This window comes from Chiloscyllium plagiosum, unplaced genomic scaffold (assembly GCF_037043375.1).
Source record: "Chiloscyllium plagiosum isolate Xiang-an unplaced genomic scaffold, Cpla_swu_hap1 HiC_scaffold_37, whole genome shotgun sequence".
Classification (NCBI taxonomy): domain Eukaryota; kingdom Metazoa; phylum Chordata; class Chondrichthyes; order Orectolobiformes; family Hemiscylliidae; genus Chiloscyllium; species Chiloscyllium plagiosum.
In genome coordinates, this window is record NW_028270175.1 from 72004580 (window position 1) to 72028986 (window position 24407).

The 24407-nt window shown below is 53.4% G+C and overlaps 1 long non-coding RNA gene across 1 annotated transcript; it reads right to left on the reverse strand.

Annotated features, from left to right (window-relative positions):
* Window positions 1-363: 363 nt before the first annotated feature.
* Window positions 364-1920, reverse strand: LOC122545738 (uncharacterized). Its single transcript, XR_006310588.2, has 3 exons — window positions 1792-1920; window positions 953-1084; window positions 364-496 (listed from the first exon to the last, which is right to left on the reverse strand). It is a non-coding gene; the product is annotated as an uncharacterized LOC122545738 (long non-coding RNA).
* Window positions 1921-24407: the final 22487 nt, after the last annotated feature.

The following is a 24407-nucleotide window of genomic DNA, read 5'->3' on the forward strand; positions in this document are numbered from 1 at the left end:
AGGCCCCGGGTCCTTTAACCCCAGGCCTCAAATCCATTTTAAACCAATGACCCTTTCACTGGGACAGTCAGTGCTCTCTTTCACTTCTCTCTCTGTCTGTCTGACCCACTTCACACCCCCATTCTCCGTCCACCCCTCCCTCAGTCCCTGAAGCTGGAGTGAGACAGGGAGGCAGTGACACCTGTGGGATCAGTCTGTGCAGCAGCTCCCCCTCCACATCTTTCTCCCACCTTTTGTCTCCCCCAGGCCAGACCAGAACACACCGCCTTGTGGTAAAATTCCCAGAGACAGCCTGAACCCCACCATTCTTGTCCCCGTGTGTGTGTGTAAATGAACGACAAGGAGACAGGACAATTTCTGATTATTCTGTGTGATGATTCCTCGCGGCAGAAGTGATTTAATTCTCTCTGTCTCTCTGTCGTCCCCAGCTTCAGCTCCTGGATCCAATCTCCTGCTCACTCCCAGGGTTGGGGGAGCGAGGGGGTGGGGAAACACACTGAGAAATAAAAAACAATCAATTTGAAATAAAATACAACAGTGGCACCAAAAGCACAGCACGATCCCACAACTCTCTCTGCCTTCCCCAATCTCCCACGTGACCCTGGGTCAGTGTCATTATTGCAGAATGAATGAATGAATTGCTGACCATCCCAGTGACACTGAAATACACAGACATCACCGCAGAGCAGTTAACCAGAGGCTTGAAACATTAATAAACACGTACGCACAGCAAGATCCCACAAGCAGCAATCTAACCCCACACACACAGGGTTGACCTATTTGTGTCAAATCCCAAGGCCCCAGTTACCTTAGCCCCAGGCTTCAAACCTGTTCAAATACAACAAGGCCCCAATCCGACAGGACCCGGTTAACCAGAGGTCCCGGTAATAGCCATCCCCCCTCCCCAGAGAGAGGAGTTTAAACCTCGGGGTCATACACAGACAAAACTCACCTGGGCCCCACAGGCTGCAGCCTGTCATACAGGCCTCAGGACTGCGTTCCTCCCTCTGGAGGAAGGTCTTGTCTGAAGGTTTCCTGCTCCCAAACATACACTTTTCAAATCCTCAGCTGGCCAGGAAGATCCCTTTGGGAGGAAAGAGGCAGAGCAGGAAAATCTTTCACAGGGAGATAGCACAGCAAGATCCCAGCTTTTCCCCTCTCAGTGAGACAGACAATTTCTCAGCAACATCCAAACACAAACACATCGGGTGGTGAGTTGAGTTTTCATGTTGAAAAGTTTTTGAAATGATGGGTTAGCTGATTAAAACCACTCATTGCCTGCAACGGTGGCATTAGGGCAATTGACGCACAGCAAGATCCCACAAGTGAGAGTGCTACAGAAGCTCGATAATCTGATGGTTTTTATTTCCAGTTTAATTATTTCCTGTCACCCCAGAATCCAATATTGCAGCTATTCCCCAATCTCACACTACCCCCACCCTCTCTTGCTCTCACCATTCTCCATTTCTTTCTCTCACTCTCTGTCTCTCGGTGTCCAATTCGGTCATCCTGCCCTCTCTATGACCCACTCTCCTCTGAGAGGGTGACAATCCTTTCCAGAGGGTCAGATATTTTGGGTTAGAGTTCCCTCCCGAGGGAGTCCCCTCTCCCAGATCCTGGGGGTTTCAACTGTTTGTGTCACCGATGCCCCGGTGACTTTAACCCCAGGCTTCGAACCCGTGATCTGACAGGCCCCAGTTAACCAGAGGCCCCGACAAACCAGGCTCTCACCCCCCACCCCCAGAAGAGATGAAACCTCGGGTGGGGGGGGAGAAACAGTCCCCCACTCACCTGGGCCCCACGGGCTGCAGCCTGGCCAACAGGCCTCAGGCCTGTGCTCCCTGTCCTCTGGCGGTTGTTCTTGTCCAAGGCTTTCCTGGCCCCCCAGGCATTTTGGATCTTCGCTTTCCTGCTTTCCCAACAAAAGTTCCTCGGGATAAAAGAAAGAAGAGATGAGTTGGTGGGGGGGGAGTGGGGGGGGAGCGAGAGCAGTGTGCTGCAAAATTACACAGCAAGATCCCAGGTTAAACACAATCCCACCAACTCCCTTCTCCCATCCCCAATGCATTTCATAACCTCACACCAACATCAAAATACAAACAAATCATAAGAAAGCAATTAACCAGAGGCTCGAAACATTATTAAACACACACACACACTGTCACACAGTCACAGCCAGACAGGGAGAGCGGCTCACTCCCCACCCAGAGAGAGAACAGGGTTGAAGAATGAATCTGACCAATTCCTTGCACACATTTATTCTGGGTGAGGGGTTAGTGAAGCCCACCCCTGCCCTCTCTGACACGTCGCATCGTCTGTCAGTCTGCTCCCTGGGGAGGGCTCTGTCTGATTGACATGTTAATTCCCAGGACAGGAGCCTTGTGGGATCTGGCTGCCCACGGAGATGTTAATTCGGGGGCAACAAAGTGTCATCTTTCCGAATTGCAACAACTCCCTTTTTATTGAAGCTGTGACAGTGCAGTTTGAAAATATTAAAGATTACTCCCACACTAGTGTCTCAGAGCCTGGCAGTAGGTGGCTTCCTGAGACACACACACAGGGCTGGGAATGGAGAGGGGGATATTTGCTGAGGTTTTCCTGGGGTTTTCCTGCTGTATGTGTGATTCCTAGAATTAATCTCTGTCTCTGTCCCTGTCTGTCTGTCTCTGTGTGTGTCTCTCTCTGTCTCTGTCCTTCTCTCTCTGTTCCTGTGTGTGTCTCTCTCTCTCTTTCTCTCTGTCCCTGTGTGTCCCACTCTCTGTCTCCCTCTCTCTCTCTCTATCTTTCTCTGTCTTCTCTCTCTGTCCCTGTGTCTCTCTCTTCTCTGTGTCTCTGTCTCTCTCTTTCTGTCCCTGTATGTGTGTGCCTCTCTCTCTTTGTCTGTCTCTCCCTGCACTGCTCTACATCCAGCCATTTCTAACTTGATTTTGAGTCTTTTATTTCCTTTCCCTTTCTCAAAAATATTGGCAGAGTTTATGAATTTAAATCATAGATCATGTGCCTGCCCCTCAACACCCACATTTCACCCTCACAGATCCCCTGCCTTCACCACCCCCCATACGCACAGAGACACACACACCCAGACACACACACAGACACACACTGACACACAGACACACACTGAGACACACACACACAGACATACATACACACACACATACAGAGACAGACCGACATACACACATACATAGAGGCACTGACACACAGACACACCCCAACACAGGACATGGGCACTGTGCACAGATTTAGTCTGGGGGGGAGAGTCAGTGAGGGTCTGAGCTCAAGTATCGTCACAGATATGTCTCTGTGTGAGAAAGATAGTAAGACCATGCCTCGTGTGTGTGTGTGTGTGTATGAGAGAGGGAGAGAGATAGACCATACCTCTGTGTGTGTGAGTGAGAGAGTGAGACCAAGCCTCTGTGTGTGTGAGAGAGAGTGAGACCAAGCCTCTGTGTGGGTGGGTGGTGTGTGTGTGTGTGTGTGAGAGAGAGAGAAAGACAGACCATACCTCTGTGTGTGTGAGAGAGTGAGACCATATCTCTGTGTGTGTGAGAGATAGTGAGACCAAGCCTCTGTGTGTGTGGGTGGTAGGTGGGTGGGTGGGAGTGTGTGTTTCCATCGGCGTGCCCAGTTTCCGTGTCAGTGCTGTCCCTCTATAATGTAACTGTGTATAAACCATGTGTTTATGTCCCTGTCCCAGTAATGATCCACAAACCATTAACTGTCCCTCACTCTCATTTACTCACACTCTCACACGTGTACACACACACCCTCACATACCACATTCAGTCCCTCACACACATGCCCTTTCACACACTCAAACATTTTTCACATGCACTATCACAATCTCTCTCTCACACTCACACACAAACATGCACACGCGCACACTCTATCTCTGTCTCTCTGACATACACACACTTTCACTCACTCATTCTTTCTCTCTCTTCACTCTCTCTCACACTCGCTTCCACATACTCTCTCAGTTTCACACACACTTATACACACACTCTCATACACACTTTCTGACACACGCACCCTCACACACTCACATTCACCATCTCATATATGCTCACTTTCACACACTCACTCTCTCTCTCTCCAAAACTGTCTCTCTCTCACACACTTGCAAAGTCTCTCACACAGGCCCTCTCTCATGTGCGCACTCACTCTCTTTCACTTGTACACACACTCTCTTTCACATGCGCACACACACTCGCATGCACTCACTCTTTCACATACACACACACTTCCTCTCTCACTTTCACACTTTCTTTCTAGCACTCACACACACTCTCATGCATGAGCACATCATATCTCACACACGCTCATTCTCTTTCTCACTCACATTAGCACATTTTCTCTCTCTTGCGCACACATTATCTCATGCACGCCCTCTCGCACACACGCATTCTTTCTCTCTCACACACGAATCCTCTCTCTCTCACAGACACATCCTCTCTCTCACCCATACATTCTCTCTCTCACACACTCAATCTCTTTCTCATGCACGCATTCTCTCTCTCGCACACTCATGCTCTCTCACGCACGCATTCGCTCTCTTGCACACTAATTCACTCTCTCACGCACACATTTTCTCTCTCGCACGCATTCTCTCTCTCGCACACTCATTCTCTCTCTCATGCACGCATTCTCTCACACTCATTCTCTCTCTCTCGCACACATTTGCTCTCACGCTCCCACACTCATTCTCTCTCTCACGCACGCATTCTCTCTCGCGCGCACTCATTCTCTCTCTCACACACACATTCTCTCTCTCCCACACATGCATTCTCTGTCTCACGCATTCTCTCTCTCTCACACACACATTCTCTCTCGCACGCATTCTCTCTCTCACACACACGCATTCTCTCTCTCATGCATTCTCTCTCTCACACACATGCATTCTCTCTCTCACACACACGCATTCTCTCTCTCATGCATTCTCTCTCTCACACACACACATTCTCTCTCTCACACACACGAACCCTCTCTCTCTCACACACTCATTCTCTCTCTCTCACGCATGCATTCGCTCTCTTGCACACTAATTCTCTCTCTCACGAATGCATTCTCTCTCACACTCATTCTCTCTCTCACGCACGCATTTGCTCTCTCTCTCCCACACTCATTCTCTCTCTCACACACACGCATTCTCTCTCGCACACACGAATCCTCTCTCTCACACACTCATTCTCTCTGTCACGCACGCATTCTCTCTCTCGCACACTCATTCTCTCTCACGCACGCATTCGCTCTCTTGCACACTAATTCACTCTCTCACGCACACATTCTCTCTCTTGCACGCATTCTCTCTCTCCCACACTCATTCTCTCTCTCATGCACGCATTCTCTCTCACACTCATTCTCTCTCTCTCGCACACATTTGCTCTCTCTCTCCCACACTCATTCTCTCTCTCACACACGCATTCTCTCTCACACATGCATTCTCTCTCTCACGCATTCTCTCTCTCTCACACACGCATTCTCTCTCGCACGCATTCTCTCTCTCACAAACACGCATTCTCTCTCACACACACGCATTCTCTCTCTCATGCATTGTCTCTCTCACACACATGCATTCTCTCTCACACACACACGCATTCTCTCTCTCTGGCACACACACATTCTCTCTCTCACACACACGAATCCTCTCTCTCTCACACACTCATTCTCTCTCTCTCACGCATGCATTCGCTCTCTTGCACACTAATTATCTCTCTCACGAATGCATTCTCTCTCTCACACTCATTCTCGCTCTCACGCACGCATTCGCTCTCTCACACGCATTCTCTCTCACACACGCATTCTCTCTTGCACACTCATTCTCTCTCTCACGCACGCATTCGCTCTCTCTCTCCCACATTCATTCTCTCTCCCTCACACGCGCATTCTCTCTCGCACACACGAATCCTCTCTCTCACACACTCATTCTCTCTCTCACGCACGCATTCGCTCTCTTGCACAGGCATTCTCTCTTTCACACTCATTCTCTCTCTCACGCACGCATTCTCTCTCTCACGCACGCATTCTCTCTTGCACACTCATTCTCTCTCTCACGCACGCATTCGCTCTCTCTCTCCCACACTCATTCTCTCTCTCTCACACATGCATTCTCTCTCGCACACATGCATTCTCTCTCTCGCACACACGCATTCTCTCTCACATTCATTCTCTCTCTCACACACATGCATTCTCTCTCTCACACACACGCATTCTCTCTCGCACGCATTCTCTCTCTCTCACACACGCATTCTCTCTCTCACACACGCATTCTCTCTCTCATGCATTCTCTCTCTCACACACATGCATTCTCTCTCACACACAGGCATTCTCTCTCTCATGCATTCTCTCTCACACACACACGCATTCTCTCTCTCTGGCACACACACATTCTCTCTCACACACACAACGAATCCTCTCTCTCTCACACACTCATTCTCTCTCTCTCACCCACGCATTCGCTGTCTTGCACACCAATTCTCTCTCTCACGAATGCATTCTCTCTCTCACACTCATTCTCTCTCTCACGCACGCATTCGCTCTCTCACACGCATTCTCTCTCTCACACATGCATTCTCTCTTGCACACTCATTCTCTCTCTCATGCACGCATTCACTCTCTCTCTCCCACACTCGTTCTCTCTCTCTCTCACACACGCATTCTCTCTCGCACACACGAATCCTCTCTCTCACACACTCATTCTCTCTCTCACGCACGCATTCGCTCCCTTGCACACTAATTCTCTCTCTCACACTCATTCTCTCTCTCACGCACGCATTCTCTCTCTCACGCACGCATTCTCTCTTGCACACTCATTCTCTCTCTCACGCACGCATTCGCTCTCTCTCTCCCACACTCATTCTCTCTCGCACACATGCATTCTCTCTCTCGCACACACGCATTCTCTCTCTCTCTCACACACACTTTCTCTCTCTCGCACACACGCATTCTCTCTCACACACACATTCTCTCTCTCGCACACACGCATTCTCTCTCTCACACACACACATTCTTTCTCTCTCGTACACATGCTTTCTCATTCCTCTCGCACACACGCATTCTTTCTCTCTCGCACACATGCTTTCTTTCTCTCTCTCGCACATGCATTCTGTCTCTCGCACACACACATTCTCTCTCTCGCTCACACGCATTCTCTCTCTCTCTCACACACACTTTCTCTCACACACACGCATTCTCTCTCACACACACATTCTCTCTCTCGCACACACGCATTCTCTCTCTCACACACACACATTCTCTCTCTCTCGTACACATGCTTTCTCATTCCTCTCGCACACACGCATTCTTTCTCTCTCGCACACATGCTTTCTTTCTCTCTCTCGCACATGCATTCTGTCTCTCGCACACACACATTCTCTCTCTCGCACACATGCATTCTCTCTCTCGCACACACGCATTCTCTCTCTCTCTCACACACACTTTCTCTCACACACACGCATTCTCTCTCACACACACATTCTCTCTCTCGCACACACGCATTCTCTCTCTCACACACACACATTCTCTCTCTCTCATACACATGCTTTCTCATTCCTCTCGCACACACGCATTCTTTCTCTCTCGCACACATGCTTTCTTTCTCTCTCTCGCACATGCATTCTGTCTCTCGCACACACACATTCTCTCTCTCGCTCACACGCATTCTCTCTCTCACGCATTCTCTCTCTCACACACACATTCTCTCTCTCACGAACGCATTCTCTCTCTCACGCACACCTATTCTCTCTCACACACTCATTCTCTCTCTTGCGCACACGCATTCTCTCTCATGCACACACACATTCTCTCTCTCGCACACACATTCTCCCTCGCGCACACACATTCTCTCTCTCGCACACATGCATTCTCTCTCTCTCGCACACATTCTCTCTCTCGCACACACGCATTCTCTCTCTCGCACACATGCATTCTCACTCTCTCGTACACACGCTTTCTCATTCCTCTCGCACACACGCATTCTCTCTCTCTCGCACACATGCTTTCTTTCTCTCTCTCGCACATGCATTCTCTCTCTCCCACACACGCATTCTCTCTCTCTCTCGCACACACGCATTCTCTCTCTCTCACACATGCATTCTCTCTCGCACGCACACACATTCTCACTCACACACTCATTCTCTCTCTCTCACACACTCATTCTCTCTCTCGCACACACGCATTCTCTCTCATGCACACACGCATTCTCTCTCTCGCGCACACTCATTCTCTCTCTCGCACACACGCATTCTCTCTCTCTCACACACACTTTCTCTCACACACACGCATTCTCTCTCTCACACACACATTCTCTCTCTTGCACACACGCATTCTCTCTCTCGCACACACACATTCTCTCTCTCTCGTACACATGCTTTCCATTCCTCTCGCACACGCGCATTCTCTCTCTTTCGCACACATGCTTTCTTTCTCTCTCTCGCACATGCATTCTCTCTCTCACACACACACATTCTCTCTCTCACACACACGCATTCTCTCTCTCACGCATTCTCTCTCTCACACACATTCTCTCTCTCACTAATGCATTCTCTCTCTCACGCACACCCATTCTCTCTCACACACACATTCTCTCCCTCGCGCAGACACATTCTCTCTCTCGCACACACACATTCTCTCTCTCTCGCACACATTCTCTCTCTCGCACACATGCATTCTCACTCTCTCGTACACACGCTTTCTCATTCCTCTTGCACACACGCATTCTCTCTCTCTCGCACACATGCTTTCTTTCTCTCTCTCGCACATGCATTCTCTCTCTCCCACACACGCATTCTCTCTCTCTCTCGCACACACTCATTCTCTCTCTCTCACACATGCATTCTCTCTCGCACACATGCATTCTCCCTCTCGCACACACGTATTCTCTCTCACATTCATTCTCTCTCTCACACACATGCATTCTCTCTCTCACACACACGCATTCTCTCTCGCACGCATTCTCTCTCTCTCACACACGCATTCTCTCTCTCACACACGCATTCTCTCTCTCACTCACATGCATTCTCTCTCACACACAGGCATTCTCTCTCTCATGCATTCTCTCTCACACACACACGCATTCTCTCTCTCTGGCACACACACATTCTCTCTCACACACACAACGAATCCTCTCTCTCTCACACACTCATTCTCTCTCTCTCACCCACGCATTCGCTGTCTTGCACACCAATTCTCTCTCTCACGAATGCATTCTCTCTCTCACACTCATTCTCTCTCTCACGCACGCATTCGCTCTCTCACACGCATTCTCTCTCTCACACATGCATTCTCTCTTGCACACTCATTCTCTCTCTCACGCACGCATTCGCTCTCTCTCTCCCACACTCATTCTCTCTCTCTCTCACACACGCATTCTCTCTCGCACACACGAATCCTCTCTCTCACACACTCATTCTCTCTCTCACGCACGCATTCGCTCCCTTGCACACTAATTCTCTCTCTCACACTCATTCTCTCTCTCACGCACGCATTCTCTCTCTCACGCACGCATTCTCTCTTGCACACTCATTCTCTCTCTCACGCATGCATTCGCTCTCTCTCTCCCACACTCATTCTCTCTCGCACACATGCATTCTCTCTCTCGCACACATGCATTCTCTCTCTCTCTCACACACACTTTCTCTCACACACACGCATTCTCTCTCACACACACATTCTCTCTCTCGCACACACGCATTCTCTCTCACACACACACACATTCTCTGTCTCTCGTACACATGCTTTCTCATTCCTCTCGCACACACGCATTCTTTCTCTCTCGCACACATGCTTTCTTTCTCTCTCTCGCACATGCATTCTGTCTCTCGCACACACACATTCTCTCTCTCGCTCACACGCATTCTCTCTCTCACGCATTCTCTCTCTCACACACACATTCTCTCTCTCACGAACGCATTCTCTCTCTCACGCACACCTATTCTCTCTCACACACTCATTCTCTCTCTTGCGCACACGCATTCTCTCTCACGCACACACATTCTCTCTCTCGCACACACATTCTCCCTCGCGCACACACATTCTCTCTCTCGCACACACGCATTCTCTCTCTCTCTCGCACACATTCTCTCTCTCGCACACACGCATTCTCTCTCTCGCACACATGCATTCTCGCTCTCTCGTACACACGCTTTCTCATTCCTCTCGCACACACGCATTCTCTCTCTCTCGCACACATGCTTTCTTTCTCTCTCTCGCACATGCATTCTCTCTCTCCCACACACGCATTCTCTCTCTCTCTCGCACACATGCATTCTCTCTCTCTCACACATGCATTCTCTCTCGCACGCACACACATTCTCACTCACACACTCATTCTCTCTCTCTCACACACTCATTCTCTCTCTCGCACACACGCATTCTCTCTCATGCACACACGCATTCTCTCTCTCGCGCACACTCATTCTCTCTCTCGCACACACGCATTCTCTCTCTCTCACACATGCATTCTCTCTCTCTCTCACACACACTTTCTCTCACACACACGCATTCTCTCTCACACACACATTCTCTCTCTCGCACACACGCATTCTCTCTCACACACACACACATTCTCTGTCTCTCGTACACATGCTTTCTCATTCCTCTCGCACACACGCATTCTTTCTCTCTCGCACACATGCTTTCTTTCTCTCTCTCGCACATGCATTCTGTCTCTCGCACACACACATTCTCTCTCTCGCTCACACGCATTCTCTCTCTCACGCATTCTCTCTCTCACACACACATTCTCTCTCTCACGAACGCATTCTCTCTCTCACGCACACCTATTCTCTCTCACACACTCATTCTCTCTCTTGCGCACACGCATTCTCTCTCACGCACACACATTCTCTCTCTCGCACACACATTCTCCCTCGCGCACACACATTCTCTCTCTCGCACACACGCATTCTCTCTCTCTCTCGCACACATTCTCTCTCTCGCACACACGCATTCTCTCTCTCGCACACATGCATTCTCGCTCTCTCGTACACACGCTTTCTCATTCCTCTCGCACACACGCATTCTCTCTCTCTCGCACACATGCTTTCTTTCTCTCTCTCGCACATGCATTCTCTCTCTCCCACACACGCATTCTCTCTCTCTCTCGCACACATGCATTCTCTCTCTCTCACACATGCATTCTCTCTCGCACGCACACACATTCTCACTCACACACTCATTCTCTCTCTCTCACACACTCATTCTCTCTCTCGCACACACGCATTCTCTCTCATGCACACACGCATTCTCTCTCTCGCGCACACTCATTCTCTCTCTCGCACACACGCATTCTCTCTCTCTCACACACACTTTCTCTCACACACACGCATTCTCTCTCTCACACACACATTCTCTCTCTTGCACACACGCATTCTCTCTCTCGCACACACACATTCTCTCTCTCTCGTACACATGCTTTCCATTCCTCTCGCACACGCGCATTCTCTCTCTCTCGCACACATGCTTTCTTTCTCTCTCTCGCACATGCATTCTCTCTCTCGCACACACACATTCTCTCTCTCGCACACATGCATTCTCTCTCTCACGCATTCTCTCTCTCACACACACATTCTCTCTCTCACTAATGCATTCTCTCTCTCACGCACACCCATTCTCTCTCACACACACATTCTCTCCCTCGCGCAGACACATTCTCTCTCTCACACACATGCATTCTCACTCTCTCGTACACACGCTTTCTCATTCCTCTCGCACACACGCATTCTCTCTCTCTCTCGCACACACGCTTTCTTTCTCTCTCTCGCACATGCATTCTCTCTCTCGTGCACACGCATTCTCTCTCTCACTTGGACACGCATTCTCTCTCAGTCGCACAAGCATTCTCTCTCTCGCACATGCATTCTCTCTCTCGCACACACGCATTCTCTCTCTCACTCGCACACACGCATTCTCTCTCTCTCTCACACACGCATTCTCTCACTTGCACACACGCATTCTCTCTCTCGCACACGCATTCTCTCTCTCGCACACACGCATTCTCTCTCTTTTGTACACACGCTTTTTCATTCCTCTCGCACACACGCATTCTCTCTCACTCGCACAAGCATTCTCTCTCTTGCACATGCATTCTCTCTCTCGCACACACGCATTCTCTCTCTCACTCGCACACACGCATTCTCTCTCTCTCTCTCACACGCATTTTCTCTCTCTCACACACATTCTCTCTCTCTCTCACACACACACATTCTCTCTCTCTCACACGCATTCTCTCTCACACACACATTCTCTTTCTCACATACGCATTCTCTCTCACACACATTCACTCTCTCACACACACACACACATTCTCTCTCTCACACACATTCTCTCTCACACACGTATTCTCTCTCTCACACACACACATTCTCTCGCACACACGCATTCTCTCTCTCTCTCGCACACATGCTTTCTTTCTCTCTCTCGAACATGCATTCTCTCTCTCGCACACACGCATTCTCTCTCTCTCTCTCACACACGCATTCTCTCTCTTTCGTACACACGCTTTCTCATTCCTCTCGCACACACGCATTCTCTCTCTCTCTCGCACACATGCTTTCTTTCTCTCTCTCGCACATGCATTCTCTCTCTCGCGCACACGCATTCTCTCTCTCACTTGCACACGCATTCTCTCTCACTCGCACAAGCATTCTCTCTCTCGCACATGCATTCTCTCTCTTGCACACACGCATTCTTTCTCTCACTCGCACACACGCATTCTCTCTCTCTCTCACACACGCATTCTCTCTCTTGCACACACGCATTCTCTCTCTCGCACACGCATTCTCTCTCTCTCGCACACGCATTCTCTCTCTTTCATACACACGCTTTCTCATTCCTCTCGCACACACGCATTCTCTCTCACTCGCACAAGCATTCTCTCTCTCGCACATGCATTCTCTCTCTCGCACACACGCATTCTCTCTCTCACTTGCACAAACGCATTCTCTCTCTCTCTCTCACACGCATTTTCTCTCTCTCACACACATTCTCTCTCTCTCTCACACACACATTCTCTCTCGCTAACACGCATTCTCTCTCACACACACATTCTCTCTCTCACATACGCATTCTCTCTCACACACACATTCACTCTCTCACACACACACATTCTCTCTCTCACACGCATTCTCTCTCTCACACACACACATTCTCTCTCTCGCACATTCACTCTCTCTCACACACACACACATTCTCTCACACACACAAACATTCTCTCTCTCTCACACACGCACATTCTCTCTCACACACACACATTCTCTCACTCACACACACATTCTCTCACACACACATTCTCTCACTCACTCACACATTCTCTCTCACACACACATTCTCTCACACACACATTCTCTCTCACACACACATTCTCTCACACACACATTCTCTCTCACACACACATTCTATCTCTCACACACACATTCTCTCTCTCACACACACATTCTCTCTCTCACACACATTCTCTCTCTCACACACATTCTCTCTCACACACACATTCTCTCACTCACACACACATTCTCTCACACACACATTCTCTCTCTCTCACACACATTCTCTCTCTCACACACATTCTCTCTCTCACAAACATTCTCTCACACACACACACATTCTCTCACTCACACACATTCTCTCTCAAACACACACATTCTCTCTCACACACACACATTCTCTTTGTCCGTTTCCCTCACTCTCTCCATTTCCCTCACTCACTCTCTCTGTTCCTCACTCTCTCTGTGTCCCTCACACTCTCTGTGTCCCTAACTCTCTCTGTGTCCCTCACTCTCTCTGTGTCCCTCTCTCTCTCTGTGTCCCTCTCTCTCCCTGTCCCTCTCTCTCCCTGTCCATTTCTCTCCCTGTCCCACTCTCTCCCTGTCCCTCTCTCCGTGTCCCTCTCTCTCTCCGTGTACTTCACTCTCGCCCTGTCCCTCTCTCTCCCTGTCCCTCTCTCTCTCTGTCCTCCTCTCTCTCTGTGTCCCTCACTCTCTCTGTGTCCCTCACTCTCTCTGGGTCTCTCTCTCTCTCCCTGTGTCCCTGTCTCTCCCTGTCCCTCTCTCCCTGTCCCTCTCTCTCACTGTCCCTATCTTTCCATGTCCCTCTCTCTCCGTGTCCCTTACTCACTCTGTGTCTCTCACTTTCTCTGTGTCCCTCTCTCTCTCTGTCCCTCTCTCTCTGTGTCCCTTAATCTCTCTGTGTCTCTCACTTTCTCTGTGTCCCTGGCTCTCTCTGTGTCCCTCTCTCTGTCTGTGCCCCTCTCTCTTTCTGTCCCACTCTCTCTCTCTGTCCCTCACTCTCTCTATGGCCCTCACTCTCTCTGTGTCCCTCACACTCTCTATGTCCTCACTCTCTCTGTGTCCCTCTCTCTCCCTGTCCCTCTCTCTCCGTGTCCTGCTCTCTCTCCCTGTCCCTCCCTCTCTCCGTGTCCCTCACTCTCTCTGTGTCTCTCACTTTCTCTGTGTCCCTCTCTCTCTCTGTGTCCCTCTCTCTGTCCCTCTCTCTCTCTATCCCTCACTCTCTCTGTGTCCCTCACTCTCTCTGTGTCCCTCTCTCTCTGTGTGTCCCTCACTATCTCTGTGTCCTCACTCTCTCTGTGTCCCTCTCTCTCTCTGTGTGTCCCTCTCTCTCCCTGTCCCTCTCCGTCCATGTCCCGCTCTCTCTCCGTGTCCCTCACACTCTCCGTGTCCCTCTCTCTCTCTCAGTGTCCCTCTCTCTCGCTGTACCTCTCTCTCTCTCTGTGTCCCTCAAACACTCCGTGTCCCTCTCTCTCCGTGTCTCTCTCTCTCCGTGACCCGCTCTCTCTCCCTGTCCCTCTCTCTACCTGTCCCTCACTCTCTCTGTGTCCCTCACTCTCTCTTTGCCCCTCTCTCTCTCTGTGTCACTCACTCACTCTGTGTCCGCACTCTCTCTGTGTCCCTCTCTCTCTGGGTGTCCCCCTCTCTCCCTGTCCCTCTCCCTCCGTGTCCCGCTCTTTCTCCGTGTCCCGCTCTCTCTCCGTGTCCTTCACTCTCTCCGTGTCCCTCTCTCTCTCTCCCTCTGTCCATCTCTCTCTCTGTCCCTCTCTCTCTCTCTGTCCCTCACCCACTCCGTGTCCCTCTCTCTCCGTGTCCCTCTCTCTCCGTGACCCGCTCTCTCTCCCTGTCCCTGTCTCTCTCCCTGTCCCTCTCTCTCTCTGTCCCTGTCTCTCTCTGTCCCTCTCTCGCTCCGTGTCCCTCTCTCTCTCTCCCTGTCCCTCACTGTCTCTCTGTGTCCCTCTCTCTCCCTGTCGCTCACTCCGTGTCCATGTCTCTCCGTGTCCCTCTCTGTCCGTGTCCCGCTCTTTCTCCCTGTCCCTCTCTCTCTCCCTGACCCTCTCTCTCCGTGTCCCGCTCTCTGTCTCCCTGTCCTTATCTCTCTCTCTGTGTCCCTCTCTCTCTCTGTCCCTCTCTCTCTCTGTGTCCCTCTCTCTCTCCCTGTCCCTCTCTCTCTCCGTGTCTCACTCTCTCTCCGTGTCCCTCTCTCTCTCCATGTCCCTCTCTCTCTGTGTCCCTCTCTCTCTACCTGTCACTCTCTCTCTCTCTGTGTCCCTCTCTCTCTCTGTCCCTCTCTCTGTCTGTCCCTCTCCCTCTGTGTCCCTCTCTCTCTCCGTGTCCCTCTCTCTCTCCGTGTCCCTCTCTCTCTCCATGTCCCTCTCTCTCCCTGACCCTCTCTCTCTCTCCATGTCCCACTCTCTCTCCCTGTCCGTCTCTCTCTCTCACTGTCCCCCTCTCTCGCTCCGTGTCGCTCTCTCTCTCCCTGGCCCTCTCTCTCCCTGTCGCTCTCTCTCTCCCTGTCCCTCTCTCTCCGTGTCCCTCTCTCTCTCCCTGTCCCTCTCTCTCTCTCCCTGTCGCACTCTCTCTCCCTGTCCGTCTCTCTCTCTGTGTCCCTCTCTCTCCGTGTCCCTCTCTCTCCCTGTCCCTCTTTCTCTCTCCGTGTCCCTCTCTCTATCCCTGTCCCTTCTCTCTCCCTGTCCTTCTCTCTCTCTCCGTGTCCCTCTCTCTCTCCGTGTCCCTCTCTCTCTCCCTGTCCCTCTCTCTCTGTGTCCCTCTCTCTCTGTGTCCCTCTCTCTCCGTGTCCCTCTCTCTCTCCCTGCCCCTCTCTCTCTCCCCCTGTCCCTCTCTCTCTCCCTGTCCGTGTCTATCTCTGTGTCCCTCTCTCTCCGTGTCCCTCTCTCTCCCTGTCCCTCTTTCTCTCCCTGTCCCTCTCTCTCTCTGTCCCTCTCTCTCCCTGTCCCTCTCTCTGTCCCTCCGTCTCCCTGTCCCTCTCTCTCTCTGTGTGTCCCTCTCGCTCTGTCCCTCTCTCTCCCTGTCCGTCTCTCTCTCTGTGTGTCCCTCTCTCTCCCTGTCCCTCTCTCTCTCTGTGTCCCTCTCTCTCTCTCGCTGTCCCTCTCTCTCCGTGTCCCTCTCTCTCCCTGTCCCTCTCTCTCCGTGTCCCTCTCTCTCTCCGTGTCCCTCTCTCTCTCTCTCTCTGTCCCTCTTAGTCTCTGTGTCCCTCTCTCTCCCTGTCCCACTCTCTCTCTCAGTCCCTCTCTCTCTCTGTCGCTCTCTCTCTCTCTATGTGTCCCTGTCTCTCCCTGTTCCTCCCTCTCTCTGTGTCCCTCACACTTCCCGTGTCCCTCTCTCTCTCTCCCTGTCCCTCTATCTCCCTGGCCCTCTCTCTCTCCCTGTCCCTCTCTCTCTCTCTCCGTGACACTCTCTCTCTCCCTGTCGGTCTCTATCTCTCCGTGTCCCTCTATCTCCCTGTCCCTCTGTCTCTCCCTGTCCCTCTCTCTCTGTGTCCCTTTCTCTCTACCTGTCCACTTCTCTCCGTGTCCCATTCTCTCCCTGTCCCTCTCTCTCTCCATGTCCCTTTCTCTCTCCCTGTCCCTCTCTGTCTGTGTCCCTCTCTCTCTGTGTCCCTCTCTCTCTACCTCCCTCTCTCTCCGTGTTCCTCTCTCTCCCTTTCACTCTCTCTCTTCCTGTCCCTCTGCCTCTCTCCCTGTCCCTCTCTCTCTCCATGTCCATCTATCTCCCTGTCCCCCTGTCTCTCCGTGTCCCCCTCTCTCTCCCTGTCGCTCTCTCTCTCCCTGTCCCTCTCTCTCCGTGTCCCTCTCTCTCTCCCCGTCCCACTCTCTGTCCCTGTCCCTCTATCTCCCTGTCCCTCTCTCTCTCTCCGTGTTCCTCTCTCTATCCCTGTCCCTCTCTCTCTCCATGTCCCCTAACTCCCTGTCTCTCTCTCTACCTGTCCCTCTCTCTCTCCATGTCCCTCTCTCTCTCCCTGTCCCTCTCTCTCCCTGCCCTCTCTCTGTGTGTCCCTCTCACTCTGTGTCCCTCTCTCTCCCTGTCCCTCTCTCTCTCTCTGTGTCCCTCTCTCTCTGTGTCCCTCTCTCTCCCTGTCCCTCTCTCTCTCTCTCCGTGACACTCTCTCTCTCCCTGTCGGTCTCTATCTCTCCGTGTCCCTCTATCTCCCTGTCCCTCTGTCTCTCCCTGTCCCTCTCTCTCTGTGTCCCTTTCTCTCTACCTGTCCACTTCTCTCCGTGTCCCATTCTCTCCCTGTCCCTCTCTCTCTCCATGTCCCTTTCTCTCTCCCTGTCCCTCTCTGTCTGTGTCCCTCTCTCTCTGTGGCCCTCTCTCTCTCCCTGTCCCTCTCTCTCTCTCTCCGTGACACTCTCTCTCTCCCTGTCGGTCTCTATCTCTCCGTGTCCCTCTATCTCCCTGTCCCTCTGTCTCTCCCTGTCCCTCTCTCTCTGTGTCCCTTTCTCTCTACCTGTCCACTTCTCTCCGTGTCCCATTCTCTCCCTGTCCCTCTCTCTCTCCATGTCCCTTTCTCTCTCCCTGTCCCTCTCTGTCTGTGTCCCTCTCTCTCTGTGTCCCTCTCTCTCTACCTCCCTCTCTCTCCGTGTTCCTCTCTCTCCCTTTCACTCTCTCTCTTCCTGTCCCTCTGCCTCTCTCCCTGTCCCTCTCTCTCTCCATGTCCATCTATCTCCCTGTCCCCCTGTCTCTCCGTGTCCCCCTCTCTCTCCCTGTCGCTCTCTCTCTCCCTGTCCCTCTCTCTCCGTGTCCCTCTCTCTCTCCCCGTCCCACTCTCTGTCCCTGTCCCTCTATCTCCCTGTCCCTCTCTCTCTCTCCGTGTTCCTCTCTCTATCCCTGTCCCTCTCTCTCTCCATGTCCCCTAATTCCCTGTCTCTCTCTCTCCCTGTCCCTCTCTCTCTCCATGTCCCTCTCTCTCTCCCTGTCCCTCTCTCTCCCTGCCCTCTCTCTGTGTGTCCCTCTCACTCTGTGTCCCTCTCTCTCCCTGTCCCTCTCTCTCTCTGTGTCCCTCTCTCTCTGTGTCCCTCTCTCTCCCTGTCCCTCTCTCTCTCCCTGTCCCTCTCTCTCCGTGTCCCTTTCTCTCTCCCTGTGCCTCTCTCTCTGTGTCCCTCTCTCTCTGTGTCCCTCTCTCTCCCTGTCCCACTCTCTCTCCCTGTCCATCTCTCTCTCTGTGTCCCTCACTCTCTCCGTGTCCTTTTCTCTCCCTGTCCCTCTCTCTCCGTGTCCCTCTCTCTCTCCCTGACCCTCTCTCTCTCTCTGTCCCTCTCAGTCTCTGTGTCCGTCTATCTCCCAGTCCCCCTCTCTCTCTGTCCCCCTCTCTCTCTCCCTGTCCCTCTCTCTCTCTCCCTGTCCCTCTCTCTCTCTCTGTCCCTCTCTCTCTCGGTCCCTCTCTCTCTCTGTGTCCCTCTCTCTCCCTGTCCTCTCTCTCTGTCCCTCACCCTCTCCGTGTCCCTCTCTCTCTCTCCCTGTCCCTCTCTCTCCGCGTCCCTCTCTCTCTTCCTGTCCCACTGTCTCTCTCCCTGTCCCTCTCTCTCTCCATGTCCATCTATCTCACTGTCCCCCTCTCTCTCTCCGTGTCCCTATCTCTCTCCCTGTCCCTCTCTCTCCCTGTCGCTCTCTCTCTCCCTGTCACCCTCTCTCTCCGTGTCCCTCTCTCTCTCCCTGTCCCTCTCTCTCCCTGTGTCCCTCTCTCTCCATGTCCCTCACTCTCTCTGTCCCTCTCACTCTCCCTCTCCCTCTCTCCGTGTCCCTCACTCTCTCCCTGTCCCTCCCTCTCCCTGTCCCTCTCTCTCCGTGTCCCTCTCTCTCCGTGTCCCACTCTCTCTCTCTGTCCCTATCTCTTCCTGTGTCCCTCTCTCTCCATGTCCCTCTCTCTCCCTATCCCAATCGCTCTCCCTGTCCCTCTCTCTCCCTGTCCTTCTCTCTCCCTGTGTCCCTCTCTCTCCATGTCCCTCTCTCTCCCTGTCCCTCTTTCTCTCCCTGTCCCTCTCTCTCCCTGTCCCTTTCTCTCCGTGTCCCTCTCTCTCTCCCTGTCCCTCTCTCTCTCTCCCTGTCGCACTCTCTCTCCCTGTCCGTCTCTCTCTCTGTGTCCCTCTCTCTCCGTGTCCCTCTCTCTCCCTGTCCCTCTTTCTCTCTCCGTGTCCCTCTCTCTATCCCTGTCCCTTCTCTCTCCCTGTCCTTCTCTCTCTCTCCGTGTCCCTCTCTCTCTCCGTGTCCCTCTCTCTCTCCCTGTCCCTCTCTCTCTGTGTCCCTCTCTCTCTGTGTCCCTCTCTCTCCGTGTCCCTCTCTCTCTCCCTGCCCCTCTCTCTCTCCCCCTGTCCCTCTCTCTCTCCCTGTCCGTGTCTATCTCTGTGTCCCTCTCTCTCCGTGTCCCTCTCTCTCCCTGTCCCTCTTTCTCTCCCTGTCCCTCTCTCTCTCTGTCCCTCTCTCTCCCTGTCCCTCTCTCTGTCCCTCCGTCTCCCTGTCCCTCTCTCTCTCTGTGTGTCCCTCTCGCTCTGTCCCTCTCTCTCCCTGTCCGTCTCTCTCTCTGTGTGTCCCTCTCTCTCCCTGTCCCTCTCTCTCTCTGTGTCCCTCTCTCTCTCTCGCTGTCCCTCTCTCTCCGTGTCCCTCTCTCTCCCTGTCCCTCTCTCTCCGTGTCCCTCTCTCTCTCCGTGTCCCTCTCTCTCTCTCTCTGTCCCTCTTAGTCTCTGTGTCCCTCTCTCTCCCTGTCCCACTCTCTCTCTCAGTCCCTCTCTCTCTCTGTCGCTCTCTCTCTCTCTATGTGTCCCTGTCTCTCCCTGTTCCTCCCTCTCTCTGTGTCCCTCACACTTCCCGTGTCCCTCTCTCTCTCTCCCTGTCCCTCTATCTCCCTGGCCCTCTCTCTCTCCCTGTCCCTCTCTCTCTCTCTCCGTGACACTCTCTCTCTCCCTGTCGGTCTCTATCTCTCCGTGTCCCTCTATCTCCCTGTCCCTCTGTCTCTCCCTGTCCCTCTCTCTCTGTGTCCCTTTCTCTCTACCTGTCCACTTCTCTCCGTGTCCCATTCCCTCCCTGTCCCTCTCTCTCTCCATGTCCCTTTCTCTCTCCCTGTCCCTCTCTGTCTGTGTCCCTCTCTCTCTGTGTCCCTCTCTCTCTACCTCCCTCTCTCTCCGTGTTCCTCTCTCTCCCTTTCACTCTCTCTCTTCCTGTCCCTCTGCCTCTCTCCCTGTCCCTCTCTCTCTCCATGTCCATCTATCTCCCTGTCCCCCTGTCTCTCCGTGTCCCCCTCTCTCTCCCTGTCGCTCTCTCTCTCCCTGTCCCTCTCTCTCCGTGTCCCTCTCTCTCTCCCCGTCCCACTCTCTGTCCCTGTCCCTCTATCTCCCTGTCCCTCTCTCTCTCTCCGTGTTCCTCTCTCTATCCCTGTCCCTCTCTCTCTCCATGTCCCCTAACTCCCTGTCTCTCTCTCTCCCTGTCCCTCTCTCTCTCCATGTCCCTCTCTCTCTCCCTGTCCCTCTCTCTCCCTGCCCTCTCTCTGTGTGTCCCTCTCACTCTGTGTCCCTCTCTCTCCCTGTCCCTCTCTCTCTCTCTGTGACCCTCTCTCTCTGTGTCCCTCTCTCTCCCTGTCCCTCTCTCTCTCCCTGTCCCTCTCTCTCCGTGTCCCTTTCTCTCTCCCTGTGCCTCTCTCTCTGTGTCCCTCTCTCTCTGTGTCCCTCTCTCTCCCTGTCCCACTCTCTCTCCCTGTCCATCTCTCTCTCTGTGTCCCTCACTCTCTCCGTGTCCTTTTCTCTCCCTGTCCCTCTCTCTCCGTGTCCCTCTCTCTCTCCCTGACCCTCTCTCTCTCTCTGTCCCTCTCAGTCTCTGTGTCCGTCTATCTCCCAGTCCCCCTCTCTCTCTGTCCCCCTCTCTCTCTCCCTGTCCCTCTCTCTCTCTCCCTGTCCCTCTCTCTCTCTCTGTCCCTCTCTCTCTCGGTCCCTCTCTCTCTCTGTGTCCCTCTCTCTCCCTGTCCTCTCTCTCTGTCCCTCACCCTCTCCGCGTCCCTCTCTCTCTCTCCCTGTCCCTCTCTCTCCGTGTCCCTCTCTCTCTTCCTGTCCCACTGTCTCTCTCCCTGTCCCTCTCTCTCTCCATGTCCATCTATCTCACTGTCCCCCTCTCTCTCTCCGTGTCCCTATCTCTCTCCCTGTCCCTCTCTCTCCCTGTCGCTCTCTCTCTCCCTGTCACCCTCTCTCTCCGTGTCCCTCTCTCTCTCCCTGTCCCTCTCTCTCCCTGTGTCCCTCTCTCTCCCTGTCCCTCACTCTCTCCCTGTCCCTCCCTCTCCCTGTCCCTCTCTCTCCGTGTCCCTCTCTCTCCGTGTCCCACTCTCTCTCTCTGTCCCTATCTCTTCCTGTGTCCCTCTCTCTCCATGTCCCTCTCTCTCCCTATCCCAATCGCTCTCCCTGTCCCTCTCTCTCCCTGTCCTTCTCTCTCCCTGTGTCCCTCTCTCTCCATGTCCCTCTCCCTCTCTGTCCCTCTCACTCTCCCTGTCCCTCTTTCTCCCTGTCCCTCTCTCTATCCCTCTCTCTCCCTGTCCCTCTCCCTCTCCGTGTCCCTTTCCCTCTCCGTGTCCCTCTGTCTCTCTGTCCCTCTCTCCCTCTCTGTCCCTGTCTCTCTATGTCCCTCTTTGTCCGGGTCCCTCTCCCTCTCCGAGTCCCTCTCGATCTCGGAGTCCCTCTCTCTCGGTCCCTCTCTCTCTCTCTGTCCCTCTGTCTATCTGTCCCTCTCTGTCCGGGTCCCTCTCTCTCCCTGTCCCTCTCTCTCCCTGTCCCTCTCCCTCTCCGAGTCCCTCTCGATCTCGGAGTCCCTCTCTCTCGGTCCCTCTCTCTCTCTCTGTCCCTCTGTCTATCTGTCCCTCTCTGTCCGGGTCCCTCTCTCTCCCTGTCCCTCTCTCGCCGTGTCCCTCTCTCTCTCTCTGTCCCTCACACTCTCTCTGTCCCTCTGTCTCTCTCCCTGTCCCTCTCTCTCCGTGTCCCTCTCTCTCCGTGTCCCTCTCTCTCTTCCTGTCCCTCTGTCTCTCTCCCTGTCCCTCTCTCTCTCCATGTCCATCTATCTCCCTGCCCCCCTCTCTCTCCGTGTCCCTCTCTCTCCATGTCCCTCTCTCTCCCTGTCCCTCTCTCTCCCTGTCCCTCTCTCTCCCTTTGTCCCTCTCTCTCCATGTCCCTCTCTCTCTCTGTCCCTCTCACTCTCCCTCTCCCTCTCTCTTCCTGTCCCTCTCTCTCTTCCTGTCCCTCTCTCTCCCTGTCCCTCTCCCTCTCCGTGTCCCTCTCCCTCTCCGTGTCCCTCTCTCTCTCTCTGTCCCTCTCTCTCTCTCTGTCCCACTCTCTCTCTGTCCCTCTCTGTCCGGGTACCTCTCTCACCCTGTCCCTCTCTTTCCGTGTCCCTCTCTCTCTCTGTCCCTCTCTTTCTCCCTGTCCCCCTCTCTCCCTGTCCCTCTCTCTCCCTGTCCCACTCTCTCCGTGTCCCTCTCTCTCTCCCTGTCCCTCTCTCTCTCCCTGTCCCTCTCTTTCTCCCTGTCCCCCTCTCTCTCTGTCCCTCCCTCTCCCATCCATCTCTCTCTCTGTGTCCCTCTCTCTCTGTGTCCCTCTCTGTCTCCCTGTCCCTCTCTCGCTCTCCCCCTGGCCCTCTCTCTCTCCCTGTCCCATCTCTCTCTCTGTGTCCCTCTCTCTCCGTGTCCCTCTCTCTCCCCGTCCCTCTTTCTCTCCCTGTCCCTCTCTCTCTCCCTGTCCCTCTCTCTCACTGTCCCTCTCTCTCCCCGTCCCTCTCTCTCTCCCTGTCCCTCTCTCTCTCCGTGTCTCACTCTCTCTCCGTGTCCCTCTTTCTCACTCCATGTCCCACTCTCTCTGTGTCCCTCTCTCTCTACCTGTCGCTCTCTCTCTCTGTGTGTCCCTCTCTCTCTCCGTGTCCTTTTCTCTCTGTGTCCCTCTCTCTCCGTGTCCCTCTCTCTCTCCCTGTCCCTCTCTCTCCCTGTCCCTCTCTCTCTGTCCCTCCGTCTCCCTGTCCCTCTCTCTCTCTCTGTGTCCCTCTCGCTCTGTCCCTCTCTCTCCCTGTCCCTCTCTCTCTCTGTGTCCCTCTCTCTCCCTGTCCCTCTCTCTCTCTGTGTCCCTCTCTCTCTCTCGCTGTCCCTCTCTCTCCGTGTCCCTCTCTCTCCCTGTCTCTCTCTCTCCCTGTCCCTCTATCTCTCCGTGTCCCTCTCTCTCTCTCTCTCTCTCTGTCCCTCTTAGTCTCTGTTTCCCTCTCTCTCCCTGTCCCACTCTCTCTCTCAGTCCCTCTCTCTCTCATTCGCTCTCTCTCTCTCTCTCTGTGTCCCTGTCTCTCCCTGTTCCTCCCTCTCTCTGTGTCCCTCACACTTCCCGTGTCCCTCTCTCTCTCTCCCTGCCCCTCTATCTCCCTGTCCCTCTCTCTCTCCCTGTCCCTCTCTCCCTCTCTCCCTGTCACTCTCTCTCTCTCTGTCGGTCTCTATCTCTCCGTGTCCCTCTATCTCCCTGTCCCTCTGTCTCTCCCTGTCCCTCTCTCTCTGTGTCCCTTTCTCTCTACCTGTCCACTTCTCTCCGTGTCCCATTCTCTCCCTGTCCCTCTCTCTCTCCATGTCCCTTTCTCTCTCCCTGTCCCTCTCTCTCTGTGTCCCTCTCTCTCTACCTCCCTCTCTCTCCGTGTTCCTCTCTCTCCCTTTCACTCTCTCTCTTCCTGTCCCTCTGCCTCTCTCCCTGTCCCTCTCTCTCTCCATGTCCATCTATCTCCCTGTCCCCCTGTCTCTCCGTGTTCCCCTCTCTCTCCCTGTCGCTCTCTCTCTCCCTGTCCCTCTATCTCCGTGCCCCTCTCTCTCTCCCCGTCCCTCTCTCTCTCCCTGTCCCTCTATCTCCCTGTCCCTCTCTCTCTCTCCGTGTTCCTCTCTCTATCCCTGTCCCTCTCTTTCTCTCCATGTCCCCCTATCTCCCTGTCTCTCTCTCTCCCTGTCTCTCTCTCTCTCCATGTCCCTCTCTCTCTCCCTGTCCCTCTCTCTCCCTGCCCTCTCTCTCTGTGTCCCTCTCTCTCTGTGTCCCTCTCTCTCCCTGTCCCTCTCTCTCTCTGTCCCTCTCTCTCCATGTCCCTCTCTCTCCCTGTCCCTCTCTCTCTCCCTGTCCCTCT